At 37.2% G+C, this 22,455-nt stretch overlaps 1 long non-coding RNA gene across 3 annotated transcripts in view; it reads right to left on the bottom strand.

Moving 5' to 3' along the window:
- Nucleotides 1–6,376: 6,376 nt before the first annotated feature.
- LOC127933276 (uncharacterized) overlaps nucleotides 6,377–22,455 on the bottom strand; it is a 45,497-nt gene continuing 29,418 nt past the window's right edge. For 2 of the 3 annotated variants that reach the window (XR_008147480.1, XR_008147482.1), the window contains 2 exons: nucleotides 21,012–21,208; nucleotides 17,874–18,882 (listed from right to left, as the gene is read on the bottom strand). This is a non-coding gene — a long non-coding RNA (uncharacterized LOC127933276). Of the gene's footprint in view, nucleotides 8,909–9,283; nucleotides 9,357–17,873; nucleotides 18,883–21,011; nucleotides 21,209–22,455 lie in introns of those variants that run through there. The other variant, XR_008147481.1, reaches the window with a different exon arrangement.

Genomic DNA, 22,455 nt, shown 5'->3' with positions numbered 1-22,455 from the left:
AAAGGTCAGCAGAAGTATTAGCCATTGCTTTAACTGAGACTGAAATATGGAGAAGTGCTACTAAGGCCAACAGAACTTTTTCATTTTCAAATATTAAGGTTGGGTTTAACATAGGTTGAAGGTGGAGGAAGGATGGTTTCGGCTGGAATCAGGGACATACACCGAGCACGCTCAATGTTCACACCAACCTGGACCTGCAAACAAACACAAATCTATTTTATTAAAAACAGCATGTTGAACAATACACATTGAGCTTGCAATAGGAAAGTGAAAATCTGACTCACAAAATATATATTTGTTGTATTATATGATTTTTGCACATATGACATTTCATTGTGGGCAGAGTGGTTCAGCATCATGCAACAAACATACAGTACACTATCATCCAATAGTCTGTGGTTGGTGAGATTTTTTATTGTTTGAAAGAAGTCTCTTATGCTCACCAAGCTTTAAAAATGTATTATTTATTTGTTTATTTTAAAATGCATTTAAATTAAATTAAATTATACTGCATTTATTTTCATTTTAAAATTAAATTAATTCTTAGTATATATCGGGGCCTCATCATTCACTCTGGGCTTCCCTACAGAGATACATGGAGAAGTGGTTGATTGTCTGGAAAAGTGACAAAAAAGTTATAGTTTTTCTTAAAACATGCATTTACATTGCATCATGAAATGCATTTCAGAAAGTACTGGCATGTAAAAAATACGTTGCATTGCCTGAAGTCAGGGGTCTCCAAACTCTTGGAAGGCCAGTGTCTTTCAGAGTTTAGCGCCAGCTTGTCTCAACACATCTGCCTGCATGGTTCTAGTATGCCTAATAATACCATGATTAGCTGGTTCAGGTGTGTTTTATTAAGGTTGGAGCTAAAATCTGCAGGAAAACAGACATCCCAGACAGAATTTTGACACCTATGCCTGATGTGCTCTTGTGCATCACTTTTTTTTTTTTGTGCACAATTTACTTTAAATAGAATTATCTACTAAATGACTGCTTATTTACTTACCTACAGACTCAAAAATGAAAAAAGTCACCTTTTTATTCAGGCATTGAGGGCACGTGAACATGTCTGCAGAGTGAAATATTATTAGAACAACTAGAAGTGACATTAAACACAAAATCTCCATCAGCCTTTTTTCCACTGGATGTGTGAGTACACAGGGAATAAACTCTGGCATCTTAAACGCGCCTCTGCCAAACCTCTAAAGTCTGCACATCCATCGTCCTGATGCAGTGTAGATAACATCGACACGCTGTTTACAGGCAAGGGCACAACGTGACCCTAATACTCACGCAAGAGGGATATTAAAGACAGACGCACTCCTGCAGATGGAGCCCACACACACACACCTACTCATTACTTCATCTCTCAACACACAACAGAGCGATTGCAAAGGACATCCACGGTACTTTAAAGTGCTGTGTCAGCCCAAAACACACATTTGCACACATCTGGCTGAACAGGATGCCAACATGTTTGGCATCTGTTCTGCAGGGTGGCCGTGAGACGATCAGGTTCAGCCAGAGTGCTGTAGAGAGGGTTTGCATCATCCCCGTTTGCAGGAAGGCATGTTATAGACACACATGCCCCATTACATAGACGTGAGTCTGGCCTCGGCACATTAAAGGTGAACGAGGAGGCTGGCATTAGCATAAATCTGCTGCGAGCTCCAAAATCTGTTTTTCCCAGCCTTCCATGCAAAGCAGGGGAAACGTTAGCTTTACGATTTCCATAATGTTGCTGAAGGGCATCCAAACAGTGGCTCGGGAGCAAGAAGCACTGACTCATCTGGAATGCACAAATACTTCTGATAGCAAACATGTGGGTTCTGCTGAAGGAAAGCTTGAAAAGAGGCATTTGTATTCCAGAACCTCAAGAGAGTGTGTGCTCTGAAATGTGAAACCAGATCGGACTGATTAGCACAGTGATGGACAGTAAGGGATGCTATTATGGGCTATTCACAAACCAGAGAAGCCACAAGGCGTGCAAGGAAACAAAGACCCGAATGAAGGGACAGAATTCACAGCCTATAAACTGCTTGGGAAAACATCCAAGAACATGTAAATCACTGACTTTCCCGGATCTGAGGACACTGCAGCAGAAGACCGGGGAAAGAAGATGGAGAGAGCGATGATGAGATGATTCAAACTAAATAAATGAACTTAAATATGTGCGCACACCCTCCCGCTTCTGCAACCACATCAATTTAAAGCAACAAATGAAGTCACATCTTCACCACTGGGGCTAATACCAGAGCAATTCCGTCGACAATCAATAAAGTATAGGAATTCACCTCAGAGCCAAAGCATCTCCATTACTTTTTTTATTTTTTTTAATCAAAAATACATTTGGAGAAGAAAAGAAAAAGATGGTTCATTATACAGGGTTGTGCATAATTCAGAAATGAATAGAGAATTAATTGCAATTCAAATTTGAATGAAAGGAAGGAATTAAACTGATGGATGGACGGACGGACGGACGGATAGAATGATAGATAGATAGATGGATAGATAGATAGAACAAGGGATGGATGGATGGATAGACAGACGGACGGAATGACGGATGGAAAGAGATAATGATAGATAGAACAACAGTTAAATCAAAGCTAGAACAATGGATGGATGGACTGATGAATGGATAGACAGAATGATGATGATGGATGGATGAACAGAAAGACAGACAACAATAAACAGATGGATAGATATAGACAGAACAACCCTGTTAAAAAAGAAAAAGTATCATAAATACATTTAGGATTGATTTTAAAGTACTTTTACTCGTATATAAGTCACTAAATGACCTAGGACTGAAATATATTATAGATATGTTCTCTGAATATAAATCTAACAGCACTCAGATCATTAGGATGGAGTCAGTTAGAAATACCAAGGGTTCACACAAAACAAGGGGAGTCCTCCTTTAGGGACTATGCCACCCACAGCTGGAATCAGCTTCCAGAAGAGATCAGATGTGCTAAAACACTAGTCACATTTAAATCTAGACTCAAAACTCATCGGTTTAGCTGTGCATTTATAGAATGAGAACTCTGTGCGATGTCCAAACCGATTGCACTGTATTTTACGTATTCACTGTATTTTAGGTAAAATAATTTTTTATTTTTAACTGTTTTAAATTCCGATGAATTGAGTACATTTTTAAATAATTTCCAAAGTTTTAAGATTGCTTGTTTTTATTTTTGTATTATTGTTCTTCATGACTATTTTGCTTTCTTTTGTGTTAAGCACTTTGAATTACCATTGTGTATGAAAAGTGCTATATAAATAAACTTGCCTTGCCATAAAAGTTCCTGAATTAGACTGAAAATCGGAATGCTGCTGTAAACTGTATAAACTCTGACTTCTCTTGATCGCTGCTGTAATGATTTGACTGTCACTTTCTACTCTCGGAGTGCAGAACTTGTTAAGCAGATTTGCGGAGAGCTCCTGCTGTCGTTTGCGTGTAACGGAAACTCGGGGGCCGTCTGTGGATGAGCCGCGCTGAACATCTGCAGCAGATGAAAGGCTCTCTCACCATTCCCATGGGGCGCTCCGCAATTCCCACTGCTGTTCCCGGAGTCACGGAAGAGAGGGAAATTAAGCCAGCTCTAATCTACAGCCCCCCAGAGACCCAGTCTGAGCCTTGGCGAGTCAATCCAATCCATCCTGGCCCGATCTGGACTCTCTCCTTCACAGATACTAATATAGAAGTGGCTGGGAGGTTTCTAATGAGAGTCTGGAACTTTCCCGCTTGGGTTTCATTCACACATTCAGTGTGACGGGAAATAGAACAGCCACACGGATGACACTGGTCTAGTTAGTAGGTTGTCATATACTCTAAGTCTAAGGGTCCGCACTTCTTGTCACTTCAGGAACAATTCTGCAGTAGCTGTCTGTTTCAGACACATGCACTAACATCAGTGTTACATAAATGTGAAAAAAGGCCAATGTTTAATTCTAATATTTTAAAAACATTACAACAGCACAGTAGCTGCAGTTATTCCTTAGAAGAATTCCAATAATGCATCTAGTAGTGAAAAGAAACTTCAGTATGACCATGAAGGGAGTTCAGTGTCTACGACAGCGATCAGGGCCACTGCATTGCAGATGCGATTAGTGAGTCTTTGTACACTCTAGCGTAGCTCGGACCAGAGGTCAGTCCAGCATACAGGCAATAGCCCACAAAATGCCCACCTGCCTTTTCAAACATTACTAGGCCATTTTCTGCTAGTTCATTTCATTCGTAATACCCTGAGTCACAATTTGGGAAACATCTGAATACTGTAAACAGTTTTAATAAAATAACGACAGCAATTCAGCTGTTAGCAAGCTAATGCTAATCGTTTTGGTGCCAGGAGGTCATAATCCTCAAAAGGAAGAGGGGACAGGATATAAGTAACTAATCAACTCATGATATGAACGCTTTCAAGAATATTTCAATTGGCTATTTGCAATTACTGCTCTAAAAAGTGCCCTTGTAAAGCATGACGGTGTTTTCATTCATACGGCTGTTCAGGCTAATAAACAGAATTACCTCCAACCGCACAAGGTCGGACCTGAGACGAAGCTCGCAGTGATTGGAAGTGGGAAAATGAGAGTGTAATAGAAAGGCATTAAAAGTCCCTGACAGACAGTGTAGTGATTAAACGAGAGCGGCATAGGAAGGCTTTTAACGAGTGGAGAGGCAGCCGTAATTAAGAGCTAAACTCACACCGCTGAAATGTCTGCCTAATTAAGTCCATTCTTTAATGCTGGCGTGTGCTCAGAGCCAGCCGGAGGAGAGGCGCTTTATGACTGCAGCATGTGGAGGCTGTCGCAACCATTCATGCAGTGTCAGACGTCTTTGTTTCAGAAGTCAGAGGTTTACATGGCGTCATCAATTGTGTGTGTATTTTAAGGATTTTTTGGCATCACAGACAAAATCCTGATGCAAAATCATAAGGTCATATACAACTCCCATTACATCCAATTTAGCTGCACCCCTGCAGTATATAAGAAAAGGCATAGCAATGAATAGGGCTGCATGATTATTTGAAATGCAACCAAAATTGCGATTTGGCATAGTGTAATTATCAAATCACAAAGGCTGCGATTTTATCAAATAAATATGATACTCTCTGCATCTGCTCTGAGTCTGGGTCATGCATTTGAGAACACAGCATGCCCCAACCATCTTCCCATACTTGTGATGAAAATCGTTTATCACCAAAAGAGAAGCATAAAGGGCTTTCTGCGGTTTTTCATCAAAATAAAGGTTCAAAGGTTAAACATCTGAAAATGAAGTTAAGACTAAATATTTTATTAGTGAAATTAAGTATTATGATGTTATTTTTCTTCTTATTATATATATATAGATATATTGTTTTTATTTAGCAATAATTACATTTTTGTTTAATGATAATAATGATGATCATGATGATGATGATGGTTATTATTATTATTTAGCCATATTGACATTTAATCACAAAATTTACAAACACAGCAAATATGCATTTTAAACATTTATTTTTATTTATTTTTTTTTATGAGAAAAATCACAATTCGATTTTTTTCTAATCATGCAGACCTAGCAGTGATTCTGAGTGATTGCTACTCTTACTAATGGTGGCTTACCTAAAGGTATCAGGCTGCTGCGGTTGGGCAGGATCAGTGGAGCTGAACAGGAAATGGAGCTCAGAGACTGAAGACTGACGGCAGGACCATCATCCACAAACTGACTAGTTTGGGTTTTAGATGACTTCATCTTCACCCCTGTTTGAGAGAATGAAAAGGGAGGGACAAGTAACATTCAAGAACATGTACAGAAAATGCAAAAATAGGGGAGGTCTGTTGTTTTTTTCTTTTTTTTACGAGTTGCTAGGCAGTACATCCAAACAAATTCCCCTATAAAAAATATAGTTCTATAATGTAACAAAACATAAAAGAAAAGAATGACTTAATCATTTCTAACTGAGGACCTTTCCCTCACCTTTGACAGTCTACTAATTTAGGTCGTTGCATATTAGATTTTGGTGTGGGGGAGTTTAATCGAAGGTAAGGGTTTTTTTAAGTGTTCGTCGATGGCCATCATAAAGGGCTTTTCCATATGATACTCCTGATCATCCAGAGATTTTATCCCAACCGTCTGAGCCTGAAAGAATAATGTACACCCCATCAAGTTTTAGCAAACATGGCATTTTATACTGTGAAACATTATACTGTATGCATGGTAAACATGGCACAATATACTATGGTACAGAACACTCTATAGTGTATATAGTATATAACTATCTATAGTTAAAAAGGTAAACTATATTATGAATTACATTGATGGTAAACATAGTAAAATATATAATGTTATCCAACATCTATGGTATAACAATTACTTCATGTTTTAGAAAGAAGCCACTTCCATTCACCAAAGCTGCATTTATTAGAACAAAATTACAGTAAAAACAACAACAACAACAAAACAATATCATGACATTTTATTACAGTTTAAAATAACGGGTTTCACAACCACAAACACTCATATCTACAGTATGTTTGAAAAGTAGAAAATGATAACTTCGCTTATGTAAAGTGAGGTATTGCCATATGGATTTCATCTAGTTTCATCTAAAGCTCATGACAAACCTGAGAGTGTCTCCAGCAAAATAACACTCAACCTTTTGTAAGCAATTAAATGCTTGAACGGCCTCCACACACAGTAACCTTCAGATAACCACTGGAAGTGTTGCTAGGTTAGAAACATCCACACAAACACCAGGCAACATGGACGGCCATTAACAGGACCAGGCTTGTGCCAAACACAGATAACACAGGCCTGCCTCTCGTCTTCTCGCTCTTTATATTTAGCAAATTAGTGTCCTGGCAACATATGGGTACTCAAAGCGGCTCATTTAGAGGAAATGCCACTGAGACACAGAGATGTATTGAGCTACAGTGTTTACATCCAGATGGGCCATATTGGGAGTGTTGTGAGCTTGTCAGGTCACGGTGCTAAGTCAACAACACATACAGGAATAAACACTGCAAACAAACAGGTTAGCAGATCCTACAGTTCACATCAGTTTCAATAGAACAGACAGATGATTTGGACCACAGCCAAATAGCCAATTATAAAGCTCTAGTGTATTATAATCATAATCTACTGCCTACATAGGCAGCATCCAAACCAAAATGAGGCCTCATACAGCAAGTCTGTTTTTTTTTGTTTTTTTTTTTTACTTTTTAATGCCATGATCTTATATTTTTATTGTTCTTATATTCTTATTTTTATATGGTATCAGCAAATAATAGCTGTCTGTTGTAAAGCTGAAAGGAATTCAACAATTTATTATTATATTTAATAATAAATATGCTTAAATTTAAGTGATTATGACAATCTGGTTTATTTCTAATGTTCATGTTTTAGCTAACAATAGTGAAAGTGACATGACATTCAGCCAAGTATGGTGACCCATACTCAGAAATCGTGCTCTGCATTTACCCCATCCGAAGTGCGTGCGTGCGTACACACACACACACACACGGAGCAGTGTGCAGCGGCGCCCAAGGAGCAGTTGGGGGTTCAATGCCTTGCTCAAAGGCACCCAAGTCGTGGTATTGAGGGTGGAGAAAACTGTACATGCACTCCACCACCTACAATTCCTGCCGGCCCGAGACTCGAACTCACAACCCTTCAATATATACACACACACACACACATATATAATCTGTCTCTCTGTCTGTCTATCTATCATTTAATACTTCTATTCTAGTTAATCGCAATAATTAATTGTTAATAATAAATTGAAAATTAAATATACAGTAGATTCTTAGATGCATGCATGCATAGTAAATTAAAAGCAAAAAAATCTAATAAATAAATAAATGTTTTATGTATTAAATAATACATACATACATTTATTGGAACTATATTTATCTTATGTCTTAAGTGTATTTTTTTTCTATCCACTATTAGAGCGATATGTTTTAACCAAATAAAAATCATGGTTCATTGCATTTAATTTTTTCCCAATAGTGTTCCTAAACCATACATTTTGTGTATTTGTTTTTCCTTCAAATTTTCCACAGACATCCTAAATCCCTTACAAGCAACATTTTTAAACATGCTTTGTCAAGTAAAACAGTCTGAAGACACTGCCATCTTTTAGAGGGGCAGATGTGGTCTAATGGTTAGAGAGCCAGACTAGTTACCAGAAGGTTGAGTCGCGGTGCGAGCAGGAGTTGTAGGTGGGAGGGAGTGAATGAAAAGCTCTCTCTTCCACCCTCAGTACCCATGACTGAAGTCCCTTGAGCAAGGCACTGAACCCCCAGTTACTCCCCGGGTGCTGGATCTATAACTGACCACTGCTCCAGGTGTGTGTTCACGGTGTGTTTACTTCACACTGCTGTATGTGTGCACCTGGATGGGTTAAATGCAGAGCACCAGTTCTGAGTATGGGTAACCATACTTGGCAAATGTCACGACTTTTTCTTTTTTCTTCCATCCATCAGCGCTGTGGATAAATTTTGAATTTGATCAAAATGAGGTATCTTATTTCACAGCCTACTATCTGGAGTAGTCAGGAGTATGATGTCTATGTAGGCAGCTCATTAGGTATTAAAACAGATCATCAGAGGAGTTTACTGTTCATCGTTTGAACACATTTGGCACTGCATTAGATAACACTGATATAATCCAGCTCACGACTCTGGCTTCCCTTCAGGTCTGCTTCTGACAGACAGAGCGGGTTGTTTGCAGTGTGCCAGTGTGTTTGCTGCTTGCGCTCTAACTGAGCCTCTCAGAGAGGTTTTCTTATCTGCTGCAGAGGTTTCACTTCCCCCTCTTCCTCTCGGACCAGCCACACGTCCGCTCCTGCTCCCCTGGCCCTGCTGCACCACTTTAGAGACTGCAGCATCGCTCCTCTCCACAATCCTCATCCTGCCAAGACAAAGAGAAGGAGAAAGAGACAGATGACCTTGTGGTCAGAAACACTTGAATGTGTGCTCAGTGGATTGTGCATTGTAATATAAGCTAAAAAAAAAAAAAGCAAAAACGTTCGAAGTGTTATGTGGTGAGTTTTTGGTCCGTTTTATTGTCTGCCAGGGAAATGATCACAAACGATAATTGGAAAAGTAATAGCAGACCTCTGTTCAATGCCAAGCATTATCAAAGGCAGAAAGCACTAATGACTATTCAAATATTTTCTCTTTTAAAACAGTATTTTGGAGAACAAAGAATATGAACAGACTGTGCAGAAACACCAGATTGTATTTGAAGGCTGAAAAAGAAACTAAATCTTTCAGTTCAACTCACCTGAATCTCCTTGCTGAGTGTATTGATCCAGGCATCAACTGTCTTCTTTATCCTCTGCTCTTCACGGACGTCTCTACAGGACGAGACACATGACAGGCCGTCAACGTCTTCAAAGACATGACAGAAAAACACTATTCATCTATAAAATCGAGCAACAGAGCTACTTTTTCTGATGGGAAACCTTGGTGTGCTGCTGCAGACACGTTTACTCATTCTAGTGCTTTCAGGGTCAATTTTCAGCTACTTTTAGAGATGAATTTACAGTACCTCAAGCTGTGAATTTCATTTAGTATTTGGAAGGGAATGAATCAACATGAATCTTCAATCATGAATTGCTAAATAAAGTCAAGCTAAATGAAGAGAATTTAAATGGATTGATGGTGTGCAGTTCATTCAAAAAGGCTGGGTTTATTTTAATAATTTGTTTATTTAGTTATAAAAAAATTAATTAATACTTTTATTTAACAAGAATGCACTAATATGCTCAAAAGTGATAACAAAAATATTTATTTTACAAAACATTTCTATTTCAAATAAGTGCTGTCCTTTTAACTTTCTATTAATAAAAAAATTCTACAAAATTTTTTTTCTCTCAAAACGTGAACAAAAAGTGTGCATCCAACGATCAACCATAAGATTAATTTCTACATCTTCTAAATTAACTGAATGGAAACCAGATTTGCCTTATTTGCATATAATGCCATAAACAGGGACAAAAACAAACACAGTTAGCCAGACTTCGGTTAGCATGCTTTTTCTTATTTTCATATCCCGAATGTCTGAGATTCCCAATCCCAATGAAGGAAGCCATCTGCAGGCAGAGCTTATCTAAATGTGGCATATTGTGTTTAAAGACGCAACAGTCTTCCAGCGTTTCTCCGCTGCACACATTATGCTAATGCCCTGCTGTCTATTGGTCTGTTAGCCCAACTCTGCATCACTTATTTCACTGTATAAATCATAGAGATGAGGAGACGAGTGACAATCCCAGCATGCCGTCCAACTGCTGCTTTGAACCGACAAACAGCTCATGTATCTAATGCTTGCTTCCTTTTTCCTCTTTTCATCTTTGAATTTCTGTGCAGAGAGTTTATTAGAGCTGAAAAACGAAGCCTGTGCTTAAGTGGGTTTGTGTTTAAGGGCACACTAGAGTTCATGCTACGTCAAAAATAAAATAAAATTAATAAACAGTGTTCCTGTGGGTGTGGGTTCAATTCCCAGGGAACACACCTACAGGTAAAAAATAAAAATGTATTGCCTGAATGCACTGTATGCATCTAAACTGTCTGTTAAATGCATAAATGTAAATAAATAAAAACACATTGCAAATCCAATGAAGAGATTTTATAAGAACCTAAAGGAAAAATGAAAGGATTTATGAACAACAACAATAACTAATAAGACTACTGAAAGCTAGAATATGTGTGTGTGTGTGTGTGTGTGTTTCTGTGTAAAATACAAATAAAACACACAATAATTAAATAACTGAATGTACAACAATAAGAATAACATAAGAATTGTTGTGGTTATTATTAATATTTATATTAAAATAGATATAAAACATAAAAAAAAATTTAAGACTAGAAAAAGATATTTAAAAAATAATAATTCAACTGTTTAAAAAAGTATCAAGACATAATAATAAGTATTATTACTAACAAACTTCCTTTTAAATAAAAATACACATAATATTAAAAGAAAAATGTTTTAAATAACTTAAAAATTAAAATAAATAAAAATTAAAAGTAGTGTAAAAATATATTCTAATATAATGATTTGAAAAAAGATAATAATTCTTATTCTTATTAACATTTTTATTAAAACAGATAAAAATATACAGAACATTATTAGAAATTTTAAAAAAAGATGATTAAACAAAGATAAGATTTATTAAATAATAATTATTATTATTATTATTATTTATATGAAATGATAATAAAACAAAAAAATGTTTAATAACTTAACTAGAAATAAACATGTGTGTTTGTATATATATATATATATATATATATATATATATATATATATATATATATATATATATATATATATATATGGTAGAAAGTGGCACAGCAGTGCAGATTCTGCCTGGGCTGAGACCTACAACAGCTGGCCATGGCAACAAAAAAAGCACAAGAGAATGAAGCTCTACTGATCTTTACCCAACATCCAATGGACCCTGTCCACAAACATACACACAAACAGTTAGCCATAAAAAAACAAAGGACATAAGGACTCACTGATCCACGGACACACACAGCTGCCCGCAGAATCTCACAAGCCGCTCTCGACACAAACCGGCTCTCAGATGAAGGCCCTGGCTGCCCATAAAAGCCCTGTCACAGAGCCGATGCCTCCTGAGTGTCTACCATGTGATGGATTTACCTAATCAGATGATGCTCGAAGACACTTGTGATTCCAATTGGAGCACAATTGATTCAAGAGGCGAGAATGACCTTCAATTAACCTCTTTAGACTACCTGCCATTTTCTTCACTGTTCTTCAACTGAGCCCCTGTAAACTCCTTATTATCCAGTAAATTTAGGCTTCTCGGTAGGAGAAAAAGTGGAAAATGAGCCTTAAAGACTATTTAGCACCTTGCTTTATTCACATTCTCTCCACAAAAAAGTGATAAATTCACGAGAGATCTGGAGAGAATGAAATTAAAGCAAGTAAAAACTCTTGGAGGCTCCAGAAATTGATAAAAGAAGCCTCAATTACTGCTGATCGGCAAATATAAGAACAAGAATAGAATATTTAAAAATCAGGGTTGAGCATGCTTTTGCAACACAAATTTATAACCAATGGCAATTCAAATGATGATGACTGAATTTACATTTCTGGGTGAAATTTTTTTGTTTTTATATGACGGGTACTGTATTGCTAAAGTACAGCAAGATCAAAAGCAAGTAAAACAGAAGAGAAATGAGAAATACTCGACACAATATCAGGAGCGTAACAGTCTAGAAATCAGTGACTTCAGCAGACGTCAAACCCAAACACTTAATCCCTGATGAACAATAATAGCACATAATCTCTGAGGTTAATAACGGATGTAATTCTCAGGGTAATTACCAGAATCATCAAGTGCTCTTTGAGGAGCAGTTGACACAACTACCAATTACATAACTCGATAATAAGCCGGTCTTTTCATCAGAAAGTTATGATGCAAGTCGACGGGAAACTTGAATGTAATACAGGTCGAACTCAGAGCCTCAGCTACTAACGGAAAGGAGTCATAACTATTATGAGCCGAGAGACGGCAGGAAACATCAAGAAAGCCAGTTTCGAAAGCAGCGAGAGGAGTGATAAATCTCACTACTGACTCCAAAACCCGAAGTCTCCGCCATCTGTTGAATTATGCAACACCCTTCATGAGATTTTCAGCACATGGGATAATTACAATTACAAAGCCATTGAAACTCAAACTGAGAAAATATTGCCTTTACCCAAGTGTGAGGTGTAACTTTTTCGGAGGGGGGCCGTGGTGTATAATGAAGAAGAATAAAAAAACATCTGAAAGTTCCACATTTGCAAATTCCCTCATTAATATTTCATCACGATGGATGGCGGGAATAAAATCGAACTTCAGACTCGTTTTGCAGTGTCACTTCCTCAAATGAATGGATCCATCAAGCCCTGCATATAAAGCACGGCACGGGCGAAACCGGTGAACAGAGGAGAGCAGAACAGCATCTGGCACCTCAATCCCTGCGACCTTTCAGCAGAGGAAAAGATCAAAGCCATTAGAGCAGGGAGAGACATCCGCATCTATCAGCGAGTTTGTGTTTTCATGCACACGCCGGGCTGATTGCGCCTGCCATTTTGGAGACAATTAACATTGAGGCTGACATTTTGGTTGAGATGTTTGGATACTGAGACGGGTTTGAGAGGTGGGCTGTGGTGAAGCTTTCAGTGTAAAACAAAGGCACGATGTCAACAAAACAAACAGTCACAAAATAATTTCATGTAAATATTAAATACAGAACACATTCCACATCAGTGTTATGTATTCTATATTTAAAATGATATTAAAATATTAAAGGGTTAGTTCACCCAAAAATGAAAGTTAAATAAAAAAATGTATTTGATCTTTCAAGCAGTTTAATGGTGTTGCATTGCATCAATCCAAAAGAAGTTAAAAGCGCCCATCCATAAAAAAAAGTGAGGGTGAACAAAGGCCTCCTGTTGTGAATCGTCGCATTTTTGTAAGAAAAATAATCATATTCAAAACGTAATAATCACTTTTATCTAGCTTGCGCTCACGGTTGTAAAACGCAAGCAGTTCCGGGTGAATGACGTATGGAGGACAGCATTGCGCATGCACCGGTGATTCTCGTGAAAACCAATGTTTGTTTACAGGAACAAAGAAGCAAAGTTTCCTTACTTTAGCAGTTTATATTTATATCAAATCCTCGTTTCATACTTCTAATTAGCGACTGCTGCGCTTTCGCGTTTCTCACTTCTGGGCGGCGCATGGGCAAAGCTGACCTCATACCCATTTCCCAAGAACTGCTTCATTTACAACTGTGAGCACAAGCTAGATTCAAGTGATTATTACATTACACCCCTCTGAGTTCTAAAATATAATCATCATCATTATCAACAACAAACATTTCCATTATTATTATTAGCAAATGAGACAAAAGCAAAATTATGAGCAAATGCTACGGATTATACAATACCAATAGCAACAATGACAACCAATGTTGTTATTATAATTAGCACATGAAACTACCAAAAAAGTTATTATTATTGTTAAGGTTTAATTATTATAACTGTAACTGTATTTCATTAGCAATTTGCTATAATTATTAGCAAATTAGATATCCAAAATTGCTGATATTAAACTAGCATCAATTATTATTATCATTATTATTATTATTATTATTTATCTGTATTATTATTGTCATCAGTAACAACACTCATTGCTGTTGATAAAATAATAATAATAATAAACATTATTATAATCTATTAAAACAGAAAACCCGGGTTTCAAAAACTAATTTAAATTTGGAAACCAGGTTTTGTTCATGTCAGCTTGAATGTTGATGTTGTTAAAACAACAGGAGTCACAAATTAAACTTTCTACTAAATTTGTTACGTTGTTAATTTAATCTGGAATGATCAAAGTTGTACTAAATTATAAAAGAGGCTCACTATAGTGACCTCAGACTTTTGTAGCCCAGTGTGAATCGGTCGGCTGCTAATTGCAATATTTGTGCATCAAAAACGGTTTCCTGGGATCTTTCCAGCACTGAAATTGCAATGAGCCTGAGGTAAGAGTAGGAAGACTGCTGTCCATTCAGTTCTCACAGCCTCCGCTTCATATAACAGACAGCAGTCCTGGGGCGGCCTTCTCCATTTCAGTTTTTAAACTGCTGCTTTAGCACTCTGCTGTTGTCACGTCTCTATATCTCTGTATCTCTGGAAATGTGCATGATGTGGGCAGCGACTATGGCTCATGGGTGTATCACAAGCCATTAGCTGCTCTGTGCCTGAGGGATCTGGGGTAATGTCAAATTGAGAGCAGGCAGAATGGGAAGATTGAGTCTGACCTCCTGCTATAAAGCGTTACTCCTCTCTACATCCAAAAAAACATCCCTCTAACAGCTTCGTCTGGCTCTAAGCGTTGTGCGATTTAAAAGCTGCAAACAAAAAAGCGAACTATAATTCACTGTGACATAATCTGGAGGTGAGTCTGTACCGACGACACCATACTGTGACCGGGATTCACATCTGACTTGACTGACCTGAATATGAAAGTGGCATACCTAAACTAATTCCAATTAACAAATGAGTACAAAATATCAGAATTTGTGTGAAATGAGTGACACATTTTTATAGTTTCTTTTTTTTATTAGCTATTATAATTATAGGTTAATTTCACTTATTCATTTTGTCTTATTTGCTAATAATTTCAGTAATCATGATTGTTATTTTTATCAAGAACAACTACTATAATAATTATAATTATTTTTGTTAATTATTAAATGATTAATTATGAAACATTCTTATGATCAACACTACAACTACTACGAATAATAATAATAATTATCTATAATATAGATAATTTTAAAAGAGTTGGAATAAGAAAAAAATACAATGCATATCATTTTTTGGTCCTTTTTTCACATTTATCGGTTGCTCTGTGAAACTGTTGCATAAAAATTCTTCCAAAAATTACACTTTTAATTAAACTTTTCCATTAATTGTATTATGACTAGAACTGATGGACGACTCACATTAACAACAAAGAAGAAAAATGGTTGATGGAAAGGTGATTTTGAATCGTGAACACACTGCCTAAAGATTAATAGTTCATAAAAGCTATAATTGTGATAATCTTTGCAGAATGGCAAGCAGTCAAATTTGATTAAAACCCCACACGTTAATATAATATTCTGTGTGGAGTTTAATGCGATGCCAGAGCTATTAACCTCAGTCGGTAGCATGCCCTGCTCTCAGATGTGATGTTACAGGGGGAATATATTGAGATGGGGTGCCACTTTGGCAGCATCTGAGTAGAGGCCTCCACTGACAGATGCCAATCACGGTGATGGTTCCGTTTGGCTTAGCCCTTTCCTGCCTGGAGTGTGCTCTGAGGCCAGCTGTCAATCAAAATCGCATTCCGGTTCACCGCCTCAGCATAGCCAAACTTTCAGAAGCATGAAAACATGCAGAAGTTCACCAGCAGCGCTCTCAGAGGCACAGGGAAATTTGCTACAGCGCTACACTTCACAACTAGCAATTTGTTGTGCTGGATTTTCCCCTTGATGTTAACACCGATACTCAAGAGAAAAAAAAAAAAAAAAAGACAACCCCTTTACAGAGAAAGCACTGTGGCTGTACCAAGTTTCAGTGATGCTATCTGATCACTGTATTCTTATACTACAGTTTTTAAATGAAGTGGTAAAGAAAAATGAGGGGGGGGGGGGGTTGTGTACATACTGTGTTATACTATTGCACTTTTCTGTGCATGGACACATCATACCAGTTTTTCGACAGTGCCACTAACTGCGTGTGAAGCACCTCTCCATCTGTGGCTGTCAGAATGCTTTCCAGGTTTTCTTCCAGAACGTTCTTGCTCTGCCTGACCTGCCTCAGGACCAGTCCTGCATCCTCAAACATGGATGGAAACAATGGTAATCGCATCAACCCGCTCTGGGGGCTGTGAGAGAGGAGGAAAGATACTGAAAGATATTTGATGCATTTAAATGACTGTATATTATGAGGGGGAAAACAAACTGTCTTTGTAAGGGAGATGCTCCAGAGAATAAATATGATAAATATGTTTTATGGAATGCTGCTATGAGCCATTAGGGTGAGCACTGTTGTTTTTTTCTGAAAGGTATTCAGAAGCACTTTCAGGCCTCAGCAATCAGGAGTTTTTTTTGCTGACTGGCCAGTAGTTGAGATATTTATTTGCTTTGGCAATATTTTCATCTGTCTCACTACAAAACTGATTTTATTCTTCTTAAAAAGCAGACTGGTGACATATATATTATTTGTATATAAGGGATAATTTGTATTAAATGTTGTCAGGTTTTTGAAATACAGCATTAATTTGATGAAAAATAGTCAAAACTGAAATACAGTGAAATGTTGTTACTATTCAAAATAACTGTGTTCTATTTAAATATATTTTAAAATGCAAGTTATTTTCTGTGATGCAAAACTGAATTTTCTGCATCATTGCTACAGTCTTGAGAGTCACATGATCCTTCATAAATCATTCTTATATGCTGATATTATAATGCTGCACAAGCAACATTTCCCATATACTGCTAAATATGTTTTGTGGAAACAGTGATATGTATTGTTTAAGAATAGAAGTCAACAGAACAGCAATTATTTGAAATATAAATATTTTGTAATGTATTTACTGTCACTATTGATTAAATTAATGGATGCCTTTTGAATAAAACTATGAATAATTTTTTTAAAATGAGTTCAAGATCAAATACAGGTGACTGTTCCACTAGCCCAGTGTAAATCTCGCCTGAACTGCTGCATATTTCCCTGTAGTATACGTGTCACGTTCCTTCTCGGGAAGCACGAAGTGGGCAACCGAGGGTCCTTGGCTGTCTCTCCCTCTCATCCTCTCCTGAAAATAAATCTGTCGGAGAGCTCCATAAATCCATTCCATGGGCCGGCAGATGCTGCTCTGGCAGGCTCGCCTTGACGAGGGACTCTCTAAACTCAAACCTCTGCTCCTGTCAAACATTCAGCCGCTAGAATACTATTAATCAGGCGCTTCGATTGATTTTCTTACAGTAATACTTTCTGTTCTTATGATAAACTGAGCGTTATTAAGCAAAGGAGGGCATGGGGGCACATCCACAATATGTTTACAAGATCATCTGCAAAATCTATATATCTATCTATCTGCAAAGGGGTATGGAACACATACCCCTTTGCAGTTTTTTTACAACAGGGACTGCATTTTAACTTAAATATTTTTGTAACAAGAGACAATAAAAACAAATTTTTTAATTGAAACCACTTTCCTTTTAAAAAATATACTTGATTTTGAAAAGTCAACAAAATTTGTGACAACTTGACAAGCCAAACATGTCAGCTTCTGAGAGACATGTACTTTATTTAAGCCACAAAATAATAGTATAATGATCACCAAAAATAAAGCATTTAGAATGTCTCCAGCACGTATAACTACAAAAATCAAACATAATTCCCTCTTACGCACATTATAACGTCTGTCAAAAACTAGCTGGCTGTCGGTTGGAATATAAACATCGACATAACACACTCATGAGCATCAATTAACACACTAAATATTGGTTTGCTAGAAATAAATAACCATTACCTTATGATCAAATCCACATTATTTGAATATCACGTAATTGATGTCTGTCGAAAAATAACATGCACAATACATGGCAGTTTTTATAATACATGGCATATTAATGAGAAGTACGGGCAAGACAGTATACACATTTTCTGGAAAACCCACTACATGACTACATCATCGGATTCAGAGGAGGAGAAAACAGCAGCCTGAGTGGCTTCAACACGCTGTCTACATAACACGGACGGACGGATAGGTTGAAGTACATAGTGTGATCATTTTTATAGTTCAACATTTTAGTTCAACGCATAGAAACTGGAATCAAAATTGGTGGATGCAATTACTGACTCTGACAAAAAAAAAAAAAAAAAAAAACAGAAACAATCCTAAAAATGTTTTTGCCGTGGCTGCATTTGGGTGGGGTGCCGCACATTTTATTCTGAAGCCCAGGTGTAAACGAGTGATAACACTGATTTATCGGAGCAGTCTCTGAATAACAGCAGGGCTGAAATTGCAGGATACAAAAGGTACAATTGTGTCATTTTGTTGCTGTGGATAGAAACTGCACAGAAGAGAGGGCTCGTAAACCTGGAACTGCAGAGGATGTGGTTGCCATGGGAACCTACCATGGAGATGGGGGTTGTGGAAGGAGGCGGGGCCGTGGCGGAGGGGGCGAGATGCTGCTCCTGCTGTTCTGGGTCGACTTGGCATTCTGCACAGGAAACGCATCAGCAGTCTGGAAGGACAAGGACCGTAATGCAGTCCAGTCCCAAGGAGTCTAAGCTGCCAACTACAAAATGAAGTTTAGACTTCACATATATGCAAAGCATGCTGGTTAGTGAATAATTACATGAATCAGAGAAAAATAAATGTACTTGTATAATGCTTTTGTATTCATAAAATGGCCCAAAAATTATGGGATATTGCGAGCAGGCATTTAATAGTGTGCAATGTGAGTGACATTGCATTAAAACAGGTCAGACGGCAAGACTAGTGACTTGGCTGTCTCAGTTTGCAAGAGAGAGAGACAGCGGCCAAAGAGCATTCAAATCCTGCATCCTCAATTATATGCTAATGTGTCATTTGCTGTATGTTACATTATTCTGGGCTGATGGAATTTTTCAGTCGCAAAAGACGTGTCTGGAAACTCAATGGCTTATTGGCAGAGCGAGGGTGACAGTAATGGATGGAAACAGGCAGGGGCACATTTGGTAAGAACGAAGAGGCGCTGTAATTTATTAGTGTGGGAAGCAAAGGGAAGAAACAATTGGAAAAATTGGTGTCGGGTCAATGAGACATGAATGTCTCGGTTCCGTCTCTCGGCTTGATTTCATCAGTTGTTCCTCTTCAATTAGATTAACTCAATGCAGAGCTCAACACGTTGACTGTCATTGGGTCACTTTAAATTACCGGAAACCTTCTGATCAATGCCAAGAGTTGGACAGGGAGGTATGATCGTGTATATGTACACATATAGTGTGACAGTAGCCCACCAGTGGACATTTTATTATACCATTTATACCAGTAGACAGTCTATGTCACAGTCTTGATTTTTACTTATTATTGTGAAGCTGTTTTTGACCGTTTTGTCATTCATGTGTTATAAACAATCTTACTGTGTGGTTTGCATCGACTAGGGTTGTGCTGACAGACGAGTATCGACAATAGTTAGAGATATTACCTGTTGCTGATGCCTTTGATAATATCAAGATGATTGTAATTATAATATTTATTATTATAATTGTTATTATCAGGCTAGTATTTTTATCTAATTAATAATAGGGCTTATTTGTTCTGTTATATATTTTTTCTGTGTGTTTTACAGTGTTGCGCATTATAACCAAACACACATGATTCAGTTGAATTTAGGAATGCAACGGCCAATCAGAAGCGTCCAGATGAGTCACCGCTGAAACACCAGAGTTCTGTTGTTCAGTGCGCTCTCGCTGACTGAATTCTGCTCTCACGCAAATTCTCTCATCATAAACAATGAAGTGCAGATGTATGTGCGATGTAAGTTGAAGAGATTTATTCATCATACAGTGTAGATAGCTTCACTGATTTTAACGGAAGTGCATAAACTCGCTCTAGACTGAAGTAAGTGATGATGTTCTTTGATAATGTAAATATTCTTTGATCGTTTTCTGTAGCTTCTGTTTGAATAACTGGGGAAATGTAAGTTTATAATTAGTAACTTGCAAAGTTTCTTTTTTATTATCAAGTTAATACAATAATATTTTTTGAAATGATGCACTTCTTGGCTGGAAAGATATAAGTTGTAATTAATAGATCACACGAACATTAGGCTGCTTACAGCATTATCCCAGAGTTTGTTCACTCTCTGGCTATGAAACTAGGTAGGTAAATAATTGAATAAATGATCATAATAATATTGTGTATTGTGATGCTAGCTGATGATAGCATCTACCATGTTGTAAATTAAAAAGAGAATTAAACAATAAATCACATCATTATGAACCTTCCATTTTTAAAGCATAGGAATGGCAACAAATGTATTTAATGTATAAACACACACACACACAGTATAGATACACATTCATATGTATGTATGTTTGTATATCCATGATAAGACGGACGGACGGACGGACCGTGACGGACGGACGGACGGACGGACGGACGGACAGACAGACAGACAGACAGATAGATAGATAGATAGATAGATAGATAGATAGATAGATAGATAGATAATATAACAAAAGTTGATTATAAAATGTAAATGTGCAAAGCCACTTTTTAGCAATCGACCTGTTTGAGAATATCGACAGATTAGTAGATGCAATTAATGTTTTAATTGGTTTGGCCAATGCCACTGCAGAGATCCATTCTAGTAACTAAACCCAAAGCAGGACTATCAGAGTTCGAAGTGTGAAAGTCAGCATTGATTTCTAAAGCTCTCACCTGCAGTGGACTCTTCATCTCATTTTTAAGCTGCCCCAGATCCTGCATCAACTCACTGGCTCTTTGCAAAGCCAAGCTGGAACACGCCACATAATATGTTCTTCCTGGTTCTCCCATTCATTCTGTGGCTAAATATGAAAGCTGGTTCTTCAGATTGTACACTACCAACAGATGCTTTAGGTGGCGCCTGGCTTTTCCTGAAATAATAAAGACAGCAAAAGATAGAAAAAGTAGATTCATGCACAAAGTCACGTTCAGTATAATTTTTCAGCATGCTTGATCAAACTGGGAGGAAACATCCAAATCAAATGTGTGTGTAAATAATTTTATGAATTATTCTTATTTAATGATAAATAACCACGTTTTTTAACATTGCTCTGCGTAAATAATTTATAAAAACATTCGTACAAAACCTGTCACTTATGCAACAATTTAAGATTTTTTTCATTTTGCTTGTTTCAAAAGTGGATAATGTTAAAGCTAATAATACAATTAAATAACAAAACAATTAACAATTATAAATTTGCCGATTTCAAATTTAATGTTTATTTCACACAATATGTATTCTTATAAAGAGGGAAAAATATAATTCACACAAACCATAGCCTGTAAAAAAACATTAAAATGTATATAACAAAAATTCTACATCTTTTTTTTTTAGGTGTGCAAGGTATATTCTTTTGTTGTTTACACAATTTTTACTCAATTTACTCAATGAAAATTCCAAAATTCCAAATGTGGTATATATCTATTGACCATTTGAATTATATGGGAGCTGCCACAAAAAAACAACTGGATATCAGGCGTTTATCTCCAAATTCTAAATTTTCAACTTATTGCTTAAGCATTCAGCATACTATAACTGCACTGTGCATTACAATATGGAGTTCATCTAAAGGACGCTGAGGTCGTATACAAGTGATGTTCACATTATTCTTCTGAGGAGCCTGTTAATCTGCCCTCTGTGCACACTTCCCGCTGTCTGTCTGAACCGCTCAGTGTTTACACCACATTTCACATGAGAAGTATCGGGCGTAAAACCCCAATCAGTTCAAACTGAAGTTGAAATATCTATTTATACTGGCACGTCAGTGCACTGTAATGAAGGGGCCTGAGGGTCCTCAGCTGAAGGGGTTTATCGGGTTCCAGCCAAGGGCTTTTAGTCTGGACTGTTTTCACAGTCTTGGGTTGCCAGCTCATCTAACATTACTGTGAAGGCCATTTCTCCGACACTGCGGTGCTTGTCTAATGTTGCAGCAATTAATCACCCTGAGACGGGTTCAGTTTGCCAAGATCATGCTAACCAATTTTACAAAAGACACTTTTTAGGCAAATCACACCTACTTTCCTTGACATGCTGGGAGCAAAAGAGGTTATTTAAACAGGACGTTAAAATCTGTTCACTAAATGAGCTGCTGCACGTTTGCAAATCTTATGAGGTGAA

The sequence above is a fragment of the Carassius gibelio genome, chromosome A17 (assembly GCF_023724105.1).
Source record: "Carassius gibelio isolate Cgi1373 ecotype wild population from Czech Republic chromosome A17, carGib1.2-hapl.c, whole genome shotgun sequence".
NCBI classification, from domain to species: domain Eukaryota; kingdom Metazoa; phylum Chordata; class Actinopteri; order Cypriniformes; family Cyprinidae; genus Carassius; species Carassius gibelio.
This window is presented reverse-complemented; position numbering and strand designations above follow the sequence as displayed.